Raw genomic sequence first — 21,234 nt, 5'->3', positions numbered from 1 at the left:
TTGTATTGTGGATATGTTCAAAAGAGCTTAATAGTACATGATAGGTCATAGCGCCCTCTTACGGCAATCAGTACAATGGTTGCTTTAGCAACATACAGTGGACAATATTAAACAGAAAGTAGTTATTCTCTTTATGTACAACATATGTCTAGATACGGGAAATATTGCTCAATCAATTTTTCTTGGCAATTAATATTTTCCAGATAGTATCTAGTTCCTTTGAATACCGTAGCACAGTTCCTTGTACCTGGACTTTTATATGCATGATTTAAACTATGTTTGAATCATACACACTGGGATAAATGCGAATGGTGCGAGATTTCCTGCAATCCATCTAGTTACCATGGTTACTATTCTTATAATTGTAACTTCTGGGTATTTACATATTATGCAAGACATTTTAAGAAGTCGGTCAGGAAAAGTGATTCCACTGGGAGGTTTTTTTTTTTTTAATTTTTAAATCAAATATTTATGTCTATCTGTTCATATTATGATATTAATTTTTCAGTAAAGTTAACTACCTTAGCCACTAATATTTTATTTCTAGAATTTTATAGTAAATACAGCTGAAAGAGTAATACATAGTTCATGTTTCTCAGAAAGCAAAGTGCATGAAATAATACGGTATGTGAGTCTTTTTAATGGAGATTTGTGTACGCACTTAAAATAATTTACCAAGCATGCAAACGGGTCATCTATCTGATAGATATGTCACATGAAATGGTCTCAGTGGGGTAGTTGGACATCAGGTTATTGGAGACGTGTTTTCACCGATAACAAGGTTTATGCGTGGTTCATGTTTGACAAATATACCCCCTACATAGATTGGCAAGAACTAGTTCGCCTGTGCTCTCCTAGATGTCGCCTCCGAAGTAATGAAATAAATTACAATTAGTAGCAGCATAAATATTTTCATACGATGTTTGTTATTTCCATACTTTAAGTTGCGTGTGGATAAATAGCTTACAATATTATTTTTAATTCATTTATTGTGGTTCACCGCCGTGTGTATAGCTTTGAGAAACGGCTTCTATGGTGGACAGTCATGGGCACGTGTTGGGTTTCTTGTAATTCATTGGAGATAGTGTGGCTCATTACGGTTGCCATAGAAACCAATTAGTTCAGAACTCTCTGGAGGTTCATTTAATAACTTTTGCCGAAGTTGCTGCAGTACAATGCAGCGAACAATGAAGCCTGTTAAAGAGCTAACACACACACACACACACACACACACACACACACACACACACACACACACACACACACACACACCATTTTCTTTAGGTACTTTTTATCACTCTGCATCTTCCTTAAAAGTGTCAAAATTTTTGCTGCTAAAATAAAAGAAAGAATGAATTATTTACGATCTTTTGAAAATTCATTTAGCAAACATAAGAGGTTTCAATTGGATTTTCTCATAAATTCTTAATAAAACCGAGAACTGAAATATTTTTTTTAAAAAAAGATTCTTCTGTTTTGTGCACATTTCTCTCTCTCTAACAGGTTTTAGTCCACTGCTATTGCAGATCATCATTATGAGGTGTGTTTTTAGATAAAGTACAACGGATATTTATTCTACTAAATTAGTAAGCAGAGAAGAGATCTTGGAAACTGTGCATGTAACGTCTGTTGACTGCAGATATTCCAAAGGTCGATTCGTTTATTTTTACGAAGGGTGAAGTAGTCAGCTGTGCATTTCATCAAACGACCTCAATTTCACGTATTTTTGACCAATTTTTGTTTTTGATTCGAATGTATCCTTGACCGAATTCGAATATTTTATTTTCATCAGACACGTGACTTGTATAACAACATGAACTATTCTAACCAAAACTAACAAGACAGCTGCATTAGAAAGCTAGCAGGACACATCCTTTTCTTTCAGTTGAAAGACTTGTGGTTGAATTTGATGAAGAATGGAAGGAGTTTATTTGATTTTGCTTAAAACAACGCTGAAAGATGGAAGATCTGCTTAATTTTGTTTCCACCCTTGCAGAAAAGACAAACACTGGCCTTTAAAGGACACACACACACTCTCCTATTTTTTTTTCATAATATTGTCCTCTGCAATAACTTGAATGCAAATTATTGCAGAGTCACTTTTCCGAATAAGACACGTACTCTAGTTTTAGGTGAGAGATTAATTATATCGCCTGGTGTGACACCATCACCTACCTTATTGAATCCTGAATTGGCTTGAAAAAATTCCATGTTTGTTCTCTCTATAGCAGGGTTTTCGGACTATGGAAACAATAAATAAAAAATACCGAGCAAATAGAAAATCTATAAAAAAATAGAAAAATATCCTTAGCCTCCCCCCTCCACACACACACACACACACACACACACACACACACACACACACAGTACCGTGCTGTAGGTTTACAAATAAAACTTTCGTGGTGGAAACCACAAAAAAAAAAATAATAATAATGACATATGGACCTAAATGCACTAAATGACATATAAACTTAGCATATATAATAAACTTTCTTGACTTCTGTATATAACCTAGATTTTGCAGTTATCTTTTTTGTTGTTGTTTACTTCTCGTTTGTAATTTCTTAGTTTTTAACACAAACACTTTTACTAGATTGGTGCACAATCAGTGCTGCTTTGTATAATCAAATTTGTACAATAAAATATTGTACAATTGAATTTGTAGAATATTTCTTAAGTTCTTAAAAGAACTGGGCGATGGACTGAGTCCTTCACTCTTTATCCCGTCATCTGAATGAAGAAAATCTGTGTGTATGAGATGTTATTGAGCTAAAAAGCCCTAGTCATGGCTGGGTAACGGCAATAGCCGAGCCTCAGTTAAAACTTCATTGGCTACAGCATTGCCATTTGTTACCCTTGAAGTCCTAAAAAGGACTTTTTCTTTATATCACCACCACCGCTCTGTACAATATTTTTTTTTACAAAATTATTATATAAATATTTATGATAAAAATGAAAGGGTGTTAATTTGACCGATTAAAAATAAATTTTTTTTGAAAAAATAAATTAATTTTATCTTCTGGGGTGTAAAAAATATATATCCTAAAAAACATAATTAATTAGAGTAAACTTTAGATTTTAGAATATTTGATTCAGGATAGCTGTAGATTTTTTTTTCCTTTTAATACAATGTCAATTATACTTGACAAGATATTATGTTCAACATCCTCTTTTTACGCGCAAAATTGGCTTGCTTACACTTGGATTAAGGATTCAACAAGAATATAATTTCTTTGTAATTGTAATATTGTTTAGGATAAAAAAAGTTATCCCAAATTATACGGATATAACAGAAAAAGAAAGATTTTTTAAAATTCTACTTATTCGAATTTAGGATATGTTATTTTATATTCATCAGTAAACATGGCAGAAAAACGTTCTCCTAGCATTTAATGAAATGCAAGAATTATGTGGTAATCCTAGAAAAAAAATCCAGCCTGTATTCATATCGCGGTAGTTAATGGAAATTATTCAGCTAAAACAATAACGTCGTAGTAGATGTTATAATAATTTGTATGATTCCATTGGCGAATTAATTTTCCAATGAAAACCAAATGACAGAAACTCTTGGGAATATTTCAGACTAATTTTCACAAAGTGGGCAAATCTCTTCAAAGTAGGATCATTGTTGACAACATACGTCTATCAACTGAATCATATTTGTCTATAAATGTTCCTAATATATCATTTAATGCATGAAGTCACACTAAACTGTTTGTTTAAGACGTTGTTGCTTGCTACATCCTTTTGGGTGTTGTTTTTTGGTTTGTATTTTATTGTTGTTAATAATGGCAGATAAAATTTAAAGCAGCATTGCTGTTGCGACAGTGTAAAGAAGACAACCAGTAAACCTGCATACTAAGATTAAAATTGTTATTACTATTGCTATTATTATGGGACATTTCCAAGGGCTTATCGTGGGAGAGCCCTCTACTTCGCTATTTAATAGTCCAACTACAACACACTACCTCTAGTACTGAATCTTCCAACTACATATAACGACGTTACTACTATCATCAATCGCCCACCATAACCAACAACAACAACGTTAATTTTTTTCATGTAAACTTAATTTTCTTGTACGTAGGATGAAAAATCCGAGTTTCCGGTGGGATAATCCTGCTACCTTCATAAGAAATCGGCTAATTCACCTTCAAATGAAAAAGCCCATACAAAGATTCCAGTAATCTGATGACATATAAAAACGAAATGGCCAGCACCCGTCATGTTGCTGGCATGCCATGTACATAATAACAGATTTTATGTTCTTTTTATTCTTCATTTTCAAATCTTTAAAATTCTTAGTTGTTAAGTTGATTTCTTCATTACTGGTTTATCCATTTTTGGCTATCTGATAAGAATATCTATGCTCAGATATTCTTACTGTTGGCTCAACATTTTCTACACCTCCTAATTACATACCAACTCAGCTTAATAAAGTCCCCTTATCTTTAAAAAAGATGCACACAAGTATGTCAAAATTAATAATATTTATTTAATATAATCCCATTTAACATTTCTCTAACGTAATTGGATAATTTAGCATTTCTCTAGCGTAATTGGATAATTTTTAAATGGATGCTTCTTCTCAAAGAATAGGGATAATGGTTTTTATTATTATTTTCTGTGCTTTAAATAAATAGTGAACATAATGATTTTTTTTTGGTGGGGGGGGGGGAAGATGTACCGAGTCCTTGACTCTTTATCCCTTCATCTGATTGAAGAAAATCTGTGTGGATGGGGTGTTATTGAGTAGAAAGCTCCAGTCATTGCTGGGTAACGGCAATAGCCGAGCCTCAGTTAAAACTTCATTGGCTACAGCATTGCCGTCCGTTACCCTGGATGGAAACTTGAACCACATACCACTCCCATAATGATATCATTATTCTGCATGTCATGTATATTCTGCATGTCCAGCATGTCATGCATACAAAATATTTTTATAGATGCAGAAATTATAAAATAACATACAACAAAATAATTAATGTGGTAATTAAATATTTTATTTAGAAAAAATAAAATAAATATATAATTTTATTTTCAACAAAAATATTTATTATTATTTATTATTATTTATTATTATCATATTATCACGCGATTTATTATCACTAATAATAAATCGAGTGTTCGTGCATTTTAATATGGTAATTTAATTAATTAATCCGATTTTTATAATCATCAGAAGGAAAATGAATTCCTGTAATCTTTATGATTATATTCGGTTGAATGAACTTTCAAATAACAGTAGTTTCGATGTTTTAGAATTATATTCTAAAAACATCGAAAACATTGATAATGGATTCGAAAATTTTTTTCATAGTTAAGTGCATCCGAAATGGACTTAGTTTTGAGGTAAATAAAGAGCTCTGAAATAACTGAAATGCTAAACCTTTTCCTTTATTTTATTATCAGAGTTAATGGTTAAGTCCATTTCTAGATAAATAAAGTGGAATTCATACATAGAAGAATCTGCATATTGAAATAAATCTGCGATTAAAGTAAACTAGTTATACAATCCTGTCTTAATTATAGTTATATAAGAACAGAGAAAAAAATTTAATCGCTTTATTTTAATTACTTTCAATTGTAATTTTTCTTTATCAACTTTAATGGAATAATTATTTTATTTATTATTTTAATTATATATTTGATAAAGTAGAAAATAAAAAGTAATAACTGTAAAAAAACCAATACACCAAATAGATAAAATATTAATTTTAAAATATGATGAATTATAAAGATTTTTATAATTCATTATATTTTATAAGTCATTTCTCAGAAATGATTGATTTCTCAGAAATATATCACTGGCTTTAATAATGGCTCAATAATAATAATTTTCCATACTATCAAGGGAGGTTATACTATCAAGGGAGGTTATTTTTTATGATAAACATCTGAGAATTGTTCATTGATACTGAATTGGTTTACTCAGTCTGCAAAAGTCATTGGAATGATACATTTCTATCTCACACAAATATTGAATTGTTTCATCCTTATGGCATAAATAAAGTGTACAGTGATTGATTTTTTTTTACCTTACAGAGGCATAGAATTATCCTTTATCTGCCCGATTTTACTGGCTTGGCTCGAACTGGGAGTATGAAAAATGTCACATCACGCAACCCCCACTCCCTTGAGATATCTTCCATCAAGTAAGTTACTACTCTGGAACCAGACTGCTCCCAAATAGCGCATTACTGAATAGCCAGGAAGAACGTGCTTCAAACAAGTGTACTTACAGTTGACGGAAGCTGAAAGAATTGCCAACCATTAGGGGGAACGTTCCATTTCCTCGTCTTCCCGGGAATCTATCCTCCCCTAAACGTTTCGAGTAATTACCGTTCTGGGGAGTGTCTAGTGGGTAGTGAACGACAAGAATTGACTTGGTGAAAGCATTGTTTAAGGGGCTGATAATACAAGGATGGTGATTTGTTACGAGTTAGCAAACATTGGGAAGTAATTGTGTATAGCTTTGTCCAGTTCATGTTTGAATTATTCATTCGTACTATCCGGTCGCTACTCGATCATCAGGGATGGTCGAGAAAGGTCAAGGAAATTGAGAAAGATGCTGAGATGGATGTGCAGTTAAAAGAATTATTCTTACAATATCATTTTAACAGAAAATTCTCCGTATTCAACACTCCCGAGTCGTTGTTTTCTAGATTATGTTTTAATAAAGTTGAATTAATTACTTAAGATTAGTATGGAAGCTAAAAGAAGGATGTACTCTGGAGATTGCCTTTTAATGAAAACAGGGTTGAACAATCCCTTTCAAGTGTTTATCAAGGAGTTCTCAGCAGCAACCATTTCGCAATTAGTGTAACATTCGTAGGAAGGGAAAGATAAATCACTTTCAAGTTAAAATTCCTTTTAATAAGATGAGTGGAAGATGGAAAATTATACGAGATTTGATCGAACATGGTTGGTTTCTTAATCAGTCACTATCTATCCGATGGCTCGATCGATGTATTAACATGTTACTGCTTCTGTAGATAAGGTTGCATCTCATTGAATTGCTTATTATTTGTGGTTCAGCTCTCTCTAGGAAATTCACTACAGAACTGGGCAACAGATTCATACAAATTTCTCCATGACATGCTTCTGCACATAGCCCAAATTGCACTTTACGTTTTGGCTAAAATGTAATCTCACAGTGCGGTAACACCTTTCTTATTCACGGGAGATAACTACGTATGACCTTATCACCTTTCTTTTATTTTCTATCTTATATTGCAAATAACATTGAAAAGTGAAAGATTGGCTGAAGGCAATGCAATTAAATGACAGAGCTTGTAATGATGCTTAAAATTGCATTAATATGTTTCCAGGAATTGTCAAGATCTTAGATTCAACACATTCTAGCACTTTGGCACAATTGATTACGGTTTTCATTGTCTCAAATACTTCAATTACATAAATACGTGAAACTAATTTGTACATTTTTAATAAACTATAATCATCCTAATGCCGATGACATTTCATTTGATATTATTTTTTTTTTTCGTATCACCACACACACATAAGAGGTCCAAAAGCCTCTGATACGATAGTATCGTGTATGAGCAAGTGGTTAGAAGGAAGAAAAGAATTTGTTTACATGTTTCTTAGAGACCTGATGATTGTAATCATTGGGGAAAACAGTAAAAAATAGCTTTTCTATATAATAAAATAGGTTCGTTGATATCCGAGTGATTAAAGTTTCATGTAGGAAGTATACGTTCTACTTTATTTACGTTATAACATCGAGAAGCTCTAGTTTAGTAATGAAAATATATTTATTGACAAAAATACAAGCTTAAAAGGAAGTCTGGTGTTTATTTCAAAAAAATATAAAATGGAAAATAAAATTTAAAAAAAAGCTTATATAGAACTGTAGTGTTTAAAGACAGCATCATACTTGTCGATACAGCTACTGTATCGACAAGCATGGTAGTTATTTATTATTGGTTATTTAGCGCAAATGTTTAGTAATACAATGAAAAGATGGAGTAATCACCTCTTCTTAATAAGATTATCACTATTGTAAAGAATAGTAATTATCTGATTAAGAAAGAGAAAAATAATAACTTAGATGTATGTTATTGCTAATCGAACCCACACATTGCAGGTTCGAATAGTTCCAATAGCTTCATAGCAAAATGTTTCATACTTGGTCTTCCGAGCAGGGTTTTCGGTCTATGTAAAAGTAATAAAAATCCGAAAAAATCCAGACGACCTTACATTATTAATAGACATAATTAATACACAGTCCTCATAACCTAAGATGCTTCCGGTCTTAATTTCGAAGAACTTAACTCTAAAAGGAGGTGAAAGGGTATATAAATGGCCCGATGTATAAGAGCAGGTGAAGGAAGTTGCAAAGTGGCGTCGGCGAACAAAATGTTACACACAATAAGATTACGTGCACTTTCATTACGTGCACTTCAGTCACACCTGGCATGCTATAAAACACCTGCCAAAAGAGTGAGTAATATTTGCCATTTGTCGAATCGTCAGAGGTTTAGAAACCTACTAAACCTGGATAAGTGCTTTATCTATAAAACTTCTTGGTAGTACAATATCCCACTTGTTATTGTGTGTAACTTTTTGTTCATACGAATACCATATTATATTTGAAAGAGATACAAAATAAATATATATAAATAAGTAAGATCGCACACGGAAAGTTTTACATTAAATCCTCACGAGAGATGAATAAGTTAATAAGTTTATTCCAATGATTTATTATCCTTATAAGGACTGGCTTAAAGGGGCGAAGCAAGAATGCTTTTCATATTCCCCGTTATCTGTAGAGGACAGTGTAGGGATAAGGTGTTATTGAGCAATTAAAGCTCTGATCATGGCAGCAATAGCCGAGCCTCAGTTAGAACTTCATTGGCTACAGCATTGCCATCCATTACCCTCCAAGGGTATTGGATTGAATGAATCAATCACCGCATCTCACGGTCGATTGTTCAAGTTTACCTCCGCATCATTCCAATGATTTCCTATTCTACTGCTGTTAAGATCTTCAACTAAGACAAACTTTTCATTTTTATTTGTGTCAGCTACCTTCTCTAATAACTCAAAAAATTCCTCCACTTCTTAGTTTGATAGAACTGCCTGTATGATTTTAATTGGAATAAACTTATTGTACCCGAAATATCTTTTAAAAAAACTGGTGTCCCAGTAATTCAGGCCCTGGAAATGCAACAATTCTCTTAGCAACCCGAAGCAAACATAAATTCCCTAGAAAATATTTCATAATTTATGTTAGTTGAATATTAATATTAAATTAGCAAATTAACACTGTTTAATAATTTCTCGCATAGCGAATGTAATATATTTCATTAATACATGAATTCTATACGAGTAGATTTATTTCCGCCTAATGTACACTAATACTGCTGCTAGTTTCTGAACCTATTAAGTACCGACTCTCGTTGCTATGGTTATTCATCAACTTCCTTACACGCAATGGGCTCAAAGGGTTAACGAGAGACCTAATTTTCCACCTTCACATCAGTACAAGCAAGTTAATTATCCAAATTGCACGAGTGTTCACAAAGGAAACACTCTAAACAGATAAAGAGTCTTGCCTTTTATTCCACAGATAGCGTCAAGGAAAGAACGATTTCTTTTTACACTTTATGTTGATTAAAATCAGGAGAGTGATAAATAGGAAGTCTATTTCTATAGCTGTTACTATCAATTAAATACAACACGTTTTACAAAGAAAATGGATTCGTTTTAAATTTTAACATGATGTTATAATATTAGAAAGTGCATATATGATTTAATACGAAATAACAAGTGAAATATTAGTGTTTATATATTATTTAATAACAATATAAAATAAAATGAATAATATTATATATATATCTATAAAGATTCTCTAACAATTTTAATATATAAATTAATTAAATCAATTTATCTAATACACCAATTATTATTATGTATAACTAATAATCTTAATATATTAATATTATGCGATGTTGTGGAGCGAGAGTTAGTGAATATGAAATGGCGATTTTGATGAGAATGGACGTGTTACTTTAGACTGAGCCTTATTACATTGCATACAAGGTTTCTCAGTAATCTCACATTGCACTGGTGCTAACACAGTGTGATTCCTATTGTCTACCCCTCTGCACGAAATGTGCAAGAGGTCAAATGGTCGGTAGGCCCTACCTGCAATGAGGACCAGTGGTGTTATTAAGGTTTTATAGGGAGGTAGGTTTCTAAACTGTGGCCAAGTGAGATATTGATACTCCTTTTCCCCAATTAGTAGGTTCTAAGAAGACTTTGCTAGTAGACCAACTCAGTCTACAGGACATTTGCTGGTAGGCTTCAAGCCCTGCGGGATTATTATACTGCTATTAACCAATTTCTGCTGGCAGGAAATCGCCAATTTGACATGGGCAACATCAAAGATCAGATCCAGATCCTTAACAAGGAGCAGTCTCTAGAGGTACTCAAACTCATAATAAGCAAGTTAGAATCTGACTGGCCAGGATTTATAAAACAATATATTCACTCTAATGATCAGGATGGAGAAGAGGAGGAGGAGAATGGGATCTCACAAGAGGAACTCATTGCTGCTCTGTCACCAAAATCCCCCTGTAAAAATATCTCTCAAGGGTAGCACTCTAACAAAAGAAGAAGAACCATAGAAGACCAGATGGACGAAGATATACCAACATTAGAAGTCCCAAGGAACACCGAAAAGGTTCCACTAGTAATACTAAGGGACAAGGACAAATGGACCACTGTCACGTCAGCCCTTAGGGAACATAAAATTGCATATATATTCCTGGGCTAAAAATCAAGATGAAGGAGTCAAAATCCAGCCAGCCTCATCACTGACTACAGACAGCTGACAAGATTAATGGATAACAAGAGTCTTCCATATCATACTTTTGCTTTACCCAGTGAGAAGAATCTTATGAGTCGGAGCCTAACACCAGTGAAAGCGAGCAGGATGCTCAGGGCAAATAAACGGTCAATGCCACTGGTGCTCGTAGAAATTGATAAGACACAGAAAGAGATTTACAAACTGACAACGATATGTGGCCTCAGAATTTCTACTGAACCACTAAGGAAGAAGTAGACAGCTGGGCAGTGCCAAAGGTTTGGCCATGCCCAAAAATTTTGCAAGGCAAATTACAGGTGTTTAAAATGGGGCGAGGGCTACCAGACCGTCATGTGTACAAAACCAAGATCCACTCCAGCTAAATGCGCCAATTGAGGACCTCACCCCGCAAACTACATTACACACTCAAATAACTGAGGGTTAGGAAAAACAACCCTTCCAACACATTTCAGCGATGCTCAAGACAGCCGTGTTAGTCACACCCCAGTCCAAACTATTTCCACCTCGACAATTCAAGAAAAGAAACAAATGCCTAAAACTTATGCAGAGGCAACACGAACAAAGGCTACTCCATCTCATGACCATATAGGCTCAAATCTAACATCAGTACTAACTGCCTCACTAGCTACCATGTTACAAGAATTCGGTATGACGAATCCTTCGCCGTCCTCCACGAAAAGATTCCTACAAGGTACCTACTCAATTCTGACAGCCCTCAACAATATAAAAGAAAATTCTATCCCAACTCTCTCATGATCACTGCATGGAATGCCAACGGACTCAATAACAAAATTCTAGAACTACAAGAGTTCTCTCACAGGCATAATATTGACATAATACTGGTAAATGCAACACATCTCAGGCCAGCTAATAATCCCAAATTACGGAACTATACTATGTACAAAACAGATAGACTCACTAGCAGCGGAGGAGGAACAGCTATATACATTAAAAAAATACCTAAGCCACAACGTTCTGACCAATCCCCAAACCAAGAACCTAGAGATAACAGGCATTGAAGTTAATACCAACAATGCTGGCAATATCAAAATCTATGCTGTATATAACTCACCCAGAATTCCATTGCTGGTATCTGACTTGGACTCCATTCTCGGCTTCACAGACTCCATCATCATGGCTGGTGACTTTAATGCCAAACATACAGCCTGGTATAGCTCAACAATCAACGACAAAGGTCGAACTCTAAACCATTACTCAACGCAACATTCTATGTTGTAACTGGACCCACAGAGCCCACCCATCACAGTTCAACTGGAAGTTCAGATGTACTGGGCATAGTCGTCCTCAAAAACATCAGATACCAATATCAGCTGGAAACAATAAATGAACTTTCGTCCGATCAGAACCCTATTCTGCTTCAACTTGGTACACAAGAACAATTCTCCCCTCCCCACTCTTTTATATCTTGGGACAAACTCTCCAGAATCCTACCTGATCACATTGGCCCAGTTCCTACTATTCACACTAAAGAGGAGATGGAAATGGCTGCAAACAACTTACCAGTCAAATCAAAAATGCAATAAAGTCAATTACCCAAACTACAGTCATTCACCCTAGTGGTCGGATCCCCGAGGAAATCATGGATTTAATTAGACTGAAAAACAAAACCAGAAAGGGGTATCATAATACAAAAGCCCCTCAAGATAAAGCAAATTTGAATAAATTAAACAGGAAAGTCCATGAAGCCCTCCAAAAACATCGAAACCAAGAATGGGAATCTAAGCTAACGAAATTAAACCCAGAAGACAAATCCATATGGAAGTTTCTGAGAACTTTCCGCACTAAAAGACAACTTTTACCCCCCAATTCAAACCACGAAAGGAATAGCTCATACTGACAAGGAAAAGGCAGAGGCTCTGGCCGACAGTTTGGAAACTCCATTCAACCCCTCTTATGAAAATTTGAATATCAATCTCATCTACAAGATTCACCGCCGAGTTAGGCAGGCGATAACACAACAAAAAGATGACATAGAACCTCTCACACCCACTTTTCCAACAGAAGTTATAAACATTATAACCCACCTGAACAACAATAAAGCTCCAGGTTCAGATGGAATTACAAACAAAATAAACTACTCCCCAGAAAAGCCATTGTACATCTAGTCAACATAATTAATGCCATCCTCAGACTCCGGTATTTCCCTTTAACATGGAAAATAGCAGATGTCACACCAATTATAAAGATGGGAAAAAAGGCCCAACTCCTTCAAAGCTACAGACCTATTAGTCTTCTGTCTAACCTTGGAAAGATCGCTGAAAAAGTAGTCCTTACTAGGCTTCATTCACAGATGGACCAACTACGTATAATCCCAAATGAGCAATTTGGATTCAGAAAAAAATCACTCCACCGTTCAGCAGATCCACAGGCTGATGGAATACATCTCCAAAGGCTTCAACCGAAACCTTCATACAGCTGCAGTCTTTTTAGATGCTGCAAAGGCTTTTGATAAGGTGTGGCATCAGGATCTTCTCTACAAGCTCATCACATTCAATATGCCTACTAATCTAGTTAAAATAATTCACTCTTACCTCAGAGACAGATACATGCAAGTCAAAATAAATGAAACTGTAATCAGACGCAAGGTTCTGGCGGGAGTGCCGCAGGGCTCCCTCTTGGCCCCTTTTTTTTTATCTATATTGCTGATATCCCTCAAAACCCAAGCTCAACAATCACTGCATTCTATGCTGATGACACTGCATTATTAGCAAGATCTCTCAGCCCCAACCTAGCTATCAAGAGACTCCAAAACAGTATTCACACATTAGAAAAATGGTTGATGGACTGGAGAATCCAATCCAATCCACAGAAGAGCTCAGTCATACTGTTCACTAGAAAAAAAAGAAGGTGTTAAAATTCCATGGCAGAATACAGTCAAATATCTCGGAGTAATTCTGGATAAAAAACTACAATTCACCAACCATATAGAACACATAAGTTCAAAGACATCCAAAGTAATAGCGCAGCTCTACCCCATGATCAACAGAAAAAGTAAATTCGATACTCAGAACAAACTGCTCATATACAAGATGGTAATACGCCCAGTCATAGCTTACGCATCTCCTGCGTGGAGTCATACTTCGAAAACAAATATTCAAAAGCTGCAAAGAATACAAAACAAATGTCTGAGAATGAGTTTGGATGCTCCGTGGTTTATCAGAAACTCCTAAATTCACAGAGATGTCAACATTCCCCACATCACATCTCTCCTTCATGACCTAGCTGAAAAGTTCTTTATCAAGACAATTAATCATCCGAACCCACTGATCAAGCAAGCTTCAGACTATAATGAAGCAGATTTCTGCAAATACAAGAGCCCCAAATCGATTCTATGCTCATCTGAACACAGTTCAGGGCGAGCTTAAAGCTCAATAATTCTCCAACCAAAGAACTTTCCTTTTCAGATGGAGGGGAATATGAAAAGCATTTATGCTTCACCCATCAAAACAGTATCGTTCTGCGTTCTCCGTTCTGCCAAATATTGTAATAGAGTACAGGTAGACGAAAGAACATCCCAGTCCTTTTTAGGACTTCAAGATGGCAATGCTGTAGCCAATGAAGTTCTAACTGAGTCTCGGCTATTGCTAATATAATATGAGTACGCTCTCTTAAGGTTTTTGCCTTAAGGGAGCAATTTGAGTCGCCAGGGAAGGTGTTCTCCGGCACTGCCCGGGGAGGGGCTTTGTCGGTGAATGCTTTTCTTTGGAATTTGAGCGGTACTGCTCGGTGGTGGTGGTGGCAGGTGGAAGGCCATCACTGAGTGGAGCAACCGCTGAGATGAGATGGACGGTCCTTCGCCCACAATTGAGTGGTCTAGGGATTGTCCGAATTTTTAGAGACGGCTTTACCTTTAGATAAGTTCTTTTTAGGATTTCCAGGGTAGCGGATAGCAATGCTGTAGCCAATGACGTTTTAACTGAGGCAAGGCTAATGCCGTTACCCAGCCATGACTAGAGCTTTTAGCTCAACAACACTCCATCTACACAGATTTTCTTCATTCAGATGACGGGATAAAGAGTCAAGGACTCAGTCCATCGCCCAGTTCTTTTTAGAACAAATGTTGTAATATATGTATAAAACCACCAGAGTCTATATTAGTCTCTATATTAAAACCAATAAATTTATATATTGGTTTTACCCAAGGAAGCAAAACAATGTTTTGCGCGTGAAATGAAATATATTTACGTCTGAACAACTTGTATATAGAGGCTGATAACTTCCCATCGCTTGCCTTAGTATGTATCCCATTATGCAAAGCATACATCCTTTCGGAAGTGTAAAATGCTATGCATAATGGGAAGGATCACTACCCAGACGGTTTCGACCTTTATTGAAGTCTCTTCAGTGGGAGCCAGACCCGGGAGAGATACCAAGGTTGAAGTAATGAAGAAGTCATATATCTCATATACAAGTAACCAAAAGGTGCTAGACCTTATTAATAAAAATCTCAGGATGAGAGAATGAAGCCATTAGTCTCTATATACAAGTACGCTCAAAACATTTCTTTGCTTTCTTGGGTGAACGATTAAAACCAAGTATATAATTTCTTGGTATCTTTAATGTACAATAGAACTAAGGTAAAAAAAACTTTCAACATACTTCTCTCATCCAGAGATTTGTATTAATTTGGTGTGTGTTTGTTTGTTGGGGGGGGGAGCTCTGACCAAAACGACCTTACATATGCAGTCTATAAGCTCATATAATAGTAAACGGAAACCCTGTTCTACAGACCAAACTTAGAACTCTTTCAAGCAAACTATGTAAACATTAATAATACAGTATATAATAACAAAAGCCTTAGTTCACCGAAGATATGAATGTACTATAGAATGAGAGTCACATAAAAAAATAAAGGAATTAAATTTTATTAATATCTCACTGCACAAACAGTCTGGGAAACTAGGAGACAGATTTAATAACAGATACATTGTAATATTATTAAATTATTTTCATAATTATTTTTATGGACTGGATTGATAGGCACAGCCGAGGCAGTGAGTGTGTCAGAATTGGAAAATGTAGCATTGGACGTCTGCTTTTTGCAGATGACCTAGTTCTGCTTAGCTCTTCCACAGATGACCTCCAGCAGACCCTGGATAGGTTTGTAGCTGTTTGTGCAGACGCCGGAATGAAGATCAGTATGGCCAAAACTGAAACATTTGTGGTCTCAAGACAACCATCCCATTGTGCTCTAAATGTAAGTGGAGTCCCAATGAGACAGGTGGAGAAGTTTAAATACCTTGGGTCCATATTCACGGATGATGGAAAATGGGACGTAGAGCTAGATACTCGAATTGGCTTAGCAAGCTCAATATTGCGGGAGCTTGACCGTTTGGTAGTATTGAAGCGGGAGTTAAGCCAGAAGGCAAAGTTGGCTGTCTTCAATACAGTCTATGTCCCCATCCTCACCTATGGTCATGAGAGTTGGGTAATGATCGAAAGAATGCGGACACGAATCCAAGCGGCTGAAATGAGGTTCCTTCGAGGGGTTGCGGGGCTGACAAAACTCGACAGAGTCAGAAGCTCTGCAATTCGGGGAACCCTCAATACTCAACCGCTCTTCTCCGTGTTGAGAGATCACAGTTACGCGGGTACGGGCACCTGGTCAGAATGCCACGAGAGAGGCTCCCTCAGCAGGCCCTCTTTGCCAAGCCAGAGGGTGGGAGGCCACGTGGAAGGCCAAGGACTCTCTGGATAGATTATATCCAAAACCTTGGGTGGACACGTTTGGGAATCCCACCAGAACACCTGAGCTTGGTGGCAGAGGATCGTAACCATTGGAAATTCCTCTTGTAGCTGTTGCCCCCACAACCCAATTAGGAAGAGTGGGCCTTGAAGATGTATGCATGTATGTATGTATGTATACATTGTAATAACAGGTTTCGACATAGTTGACTGCAATAATTTTCTTGCTACCTATCACCTCTACTCGTGTAATTGCAATCTGTCGTTTTTACCTTTACAATTTTAAAGTTATTTATAATTTCTAAATTTTGTATAAATCTTTTTATTTTATATTAAAAAAATAAAAAATAATAAAAGTAATTATATTAAATTACATTCTTTATTCTAAAATATATTTAAATTTATTAATACACCTTTTTATTTTGAAAATAAAACTCAAATAATTCACACTGTCCAGTAAGTTACTGGTAGTGAAGTTGGATAACCTTAAGTCCTATTCAGCACTTCCAGGGTAACAAATGGTAATGCTGTAGCCAATGAAGTTTTAACTGAGGCTAGGCTATTGCCGTTACCTAGCCATGACTAGAGCTTTTAGCTCAATAACACCCCATCCGCACAGATTTTCTTCATTCAGATGACGGGATGAAGAGTCAAGGACTCAGTCCATCGCCCAGTTCTTTTAAGTTTTAAGTTAAGTAAGTTACTGGTAGTGGAACGAATCCAATACCCTTGGAGGGTAACGGATGGCAATGCTGTAGCCAATGAAGTTCTAACTGAGGCTCCGCTATTGCTGTTACCCTCCTGCCATGATCAGAGCTTTAATAGCTCAATAACACCTTATCCCTACACTGTCCTCTACAGATAACGGGGAATATGAAAAGCATTCTTGCTTCGCCCCTTTAAGCCAGTCCTTATAAGGACTATTACTGGTAGTGAGGTTGGGAGAGGGGCTGATTTGAAAAAAGTCCTTTTTAGGACTTCCAGGGTAACAAATGGCAATGCTGTAGCCAGTGAAGTTTTAACTGAGGCTCGGCTATTGCCGTTACCCAGCCATGACTAGAGCATCTTAGCTCGATAACACTCCATCCACACAGATTCACTTCATTCAGATGACGGGATAAAGAGTCAAGGACTCAGTCCATCGCCCAGTTCTTATAAGAACTATTATTGATAGTGAGTGTTAGTGTGGTACGGAGATGCGGTGATTAATAATACCCTTGAAGGGTAATGGATGGCAATGCTGTAGCCAATGAGGTTCTAACTGAGGCTCGGCTATTGTTGTTACCCTCCTGCCATGATCAGAGCTTTAATAGCTCAAAATAATACCTTATCCCTACACTCTCCTCTACAGATATAGATAACGGGGAAGGTGAAAAGTATTCTTGCTTCCCCCTTTTAAGCCAGTCCTTATAAGGACTGGCTTAAAAGGACTGGCTTAAGCCAGTCCTTATAAGGCTACTGGTAGTCTAGATTTGTGGGTAAATAAATATAAATAAATATAGATCATGTATTAATTTTGAATTAGAAAATTAATAGAAAAAGTCATTAGTCCGCTAATTAATAAAAAAATAGAAAAAAAAGTCCTTAGTCCAATAAACCTATAATACGACCTATAATATTTTTTTCCTGCCTTTTTGTTATGAAATTTTGAGAACTTCATTATTAAAAATATGGGAGTAACATAAGGAAACGAAGATTGTTTTGTTTAATTTATTGCAAGTTATTTAAAGCGAAGATAGTTAAGTTGGTATTAAAATGTTTCTCTTACAGTAAATCTGGAAAAGTGGACACTAGTGACTAAGAAATATTGAACTGGCAGGTCTTCCTTGAGGGCTTGTCATCATATTTGCACTGTGCCTCTTGCTGTCGTTATCCAGCAATCTAATTTAACCTTTTTCGTGACCGCAAGCCCTTCCATCGACCCTGCAAGTGTAACGTTGCTCCAACGAACTGTTTTTATCGGAAAGGCGGCATGAACAAGAGAGAATTTCTGGGTTCACACAGGAATCTTTCATCTTTATCCCTCGCGGTGTTTTTAACCTATCCATACATACATCCTTGTCAGCAGGTGCCGTGATGTAGAATAAATGAGGACACTTCTATCTCCTCATGCCACACAGATTCTATGGATTAAAAGGACGTCGGTAGATACACTTCCGACCAGTATGAAGGTGCGGCTGTGATTTACTGCATTTCGTGCCATTATCCGAGAAAAAGATGGATTGCAGGATCGGCTGGAAGTGAGAAGGCCAAACTTCGAGCGATAAAATCAAACTCGTATGTCAGAGAAGGGATTAAAGGTAAACGACATCAGAGATTGAGTTAAGAGGCTTGGAACGGACTTGTGGTCCAAATATTTCCTCAGAATTCATAAAATGACTGAAAGTGTTATAAATCCTTCTTTATATAGTTTACTTTTCGTCCTTTTAGTAGATGCTTGATTATTATTTTTGGACATTTTTCAATGCAACTTTTTTCATTCTTCGTTTATTCCCGTTTATTTTATCTATAATTTATTTTGGAAATCTTTAAACATCGCATTCTTGCAATATTTTTGTTCATCGTTCTTTCACCTTATCTTCTTTAGTTATTTAGTCTGTGACAATGCTCATTCCCAGAGCATATTATCATAATTAACCTTTTGGAGTTCCAAGTAAGCTAATATTCATCTATTTAAAGCAATGCTTCTTAAACTATGTTCCGTGGAACTCTAAGATTCCGGGAAACGTTGTATGTGTGTGTGTGGGGGGGGGGGGAGGAGTTTCCCAGAACAGACAGGCATTTATAACTTGTATTAGATGTTACTTCTGAATTTAAAAACACTTCAGTGAATTGGTAAAATACTAATTTTTATTAAAATTACTTATTGCTTGAAGAGTTATGTATAATGTGCTTTCTTGATTAAAAATATTTTACAGTAATGGATTATTGTCATAATTCTTTGACTCTAATTGTATTCCTCGCAAACTCAAGAAAATAGAAAATTTTCTTGGAACACTTTGTGCTTAATAATTAAAATATTAATAATTGTAATTGATACTGAGTTTCATCCAAGTAATATTTTTTTTTTAAAAAAAATCAGCTCTTGGTAGATATAACCGATGCCTTTAGGATTGGAAAGACCTGAATTCGGATCCACTCCAGGACAGGAACAACCTTTATGAGAGCTTTTCAACTGAAGGTGGGGCACTTAACCCCACCTTATAATATAATGCACTGGTCTCAGATTTAGTTGCTCCTATTCAGAATTGTAAATTGTAAACTCTCATTATAAATCAAAATCGTGAAAACAGTGGTATTCCCTGTGGTACTGTATGGATGTGAAAGTTGGACCCTGAGAAAGAGTGAAAGAAGGAAGATAGATGCATTTGAATTATGGGTTTGGAGACGCTTACTAAGAATACCATGGACTGCAAAACAAACCAATAAATCAGTGAGAGACAGAATAAAGCCAGATTGCTCCCTCGAAGCTATGATCATCAAGCAAAAATTGTCATACTTTGGACATATTATGCAAGCAAATGACAGTCTGGAGAAGATGATGATGCTTGCTAAAGTTGATGGAAGCAGGAGAAGAGGAATACCAAGCATTAGATGGAGTTAAAGAAGCAACTGGAAATTCTGAAAGATATGGCCAGGGACAGATCTAAATGGAGAGCGTATGTTCATAGAATCACCAGGAGTCGAAAACGACTCGATGGAACATAACAACAGCAACTGTGATTCAGACTAAACCAGAAACGAAACCCTGCAATCTGAAGTCCGTGGAATCCATGATTGTTGGTAGGTCAGTGTATAAGGAGAAATGATCATCTTTATTCAATCAACAACTTATCCAGAGATGTACTAAATTCCATCGCATAGTCGATGGGAATGACTTAGTAGAGTATTAACGTCAGTCATAATACTTGGAAATAAATGAGATCTGGTAAGTTTCATTAAGACTGGCCATTTTAACAATAACAGCTAATTATTGACGCAACATAAGTAACGAGTTGTAAGATTTATGCCAGAGACAGTAAATAACATCTTGAAAATAATTGAAGGGATACGGAGATGGAAAGAACGATGGAGGAAACAGCTAAATGATTAAAATTGATGACCAAGTTAAGAAGTTTGTCCTTTACTTGTGATCAAATGAAGCACCGATCGAATTACAGAAATTGAATTACCAGGCTGAAGCTTAAGTCGCTGTAAGCGGGTTTATTTCTAGCGACATTAGCAAGGCGATTACTTAATAATCCCACAGGGGTTTGATGTTTGCCATTTATGAGACTCAAGGCCAGTAGCGATGATTAGGAATCCATTCTAGAAGCCGCCACCAAATGATAAACGTTAGTCACGATAAGTGGTCATCAGTCTGAGTTTAATTTGCGTGTCTTTAAGCACCGATCCATCATCTTCGCACGTATGAAACAGCAAGAGGAAGTAAGTCTCGTCCAATTTCTCATTATATTTGCACAAGTAAACAAATTTAGGCAATATCTGTTAATTATCACACTTCCGTTACGTAAAACGAACACATGCACGATTTTACCTCTTTCCGGTAAATGCGTTTATTATTGCTATATAATGAGCTGTTACTATGACAACGACTTCGGTAGATTTCTATTGGAGCGTCATCGCACGTGACGTAATTATCTTTTAACATAAACTTGATTTAAAGTTGTTTT

At 36.0% G+C, this 21,234-nt stretch overlaps 1 protein-coding gene and 1 pseudogene across 3 annotated transcripts in view; one reads left to right on the top strand and one right to left on the bottom strand.

The window, feature by feature from the left end:
• Nucleotides 1-21,234, bottom strand: part of LOC150106935 (dual specificity tyrosine-phosphorylation-regulated kinase 4-like) — a 285,443-nt gene that overhangs the window by 190,526 nt on the left and 73,683 nt on the right. The window lies entirely within an intron of this gene.
• Nucleotides 14,405-14,531, top strand: LOC150106936 (U4 spliceosomal RNA; annotated as a pseudogene).

The sequence above is a fragment of the Typopeltis vanoorti genome, chromosome 5, assembly GCF_054136105.1.
Source record: "Typopeltis vanoorti isolate ZY-2024b chromosome 5, IOZ_Tvanoo_1.0, whole genome shotgun sequence".
NCBI classification, from domain to species: domain Eukaryota; kingdom Metazoa; phylum Arthropoda; class Arachnida; order Uropygi; family Thelyphonidae; genus Typopeltis; species Typopeltis vanoorti.
This window is presented reverse-complemented; position numbering and strand designations above follow the sequence as displayed.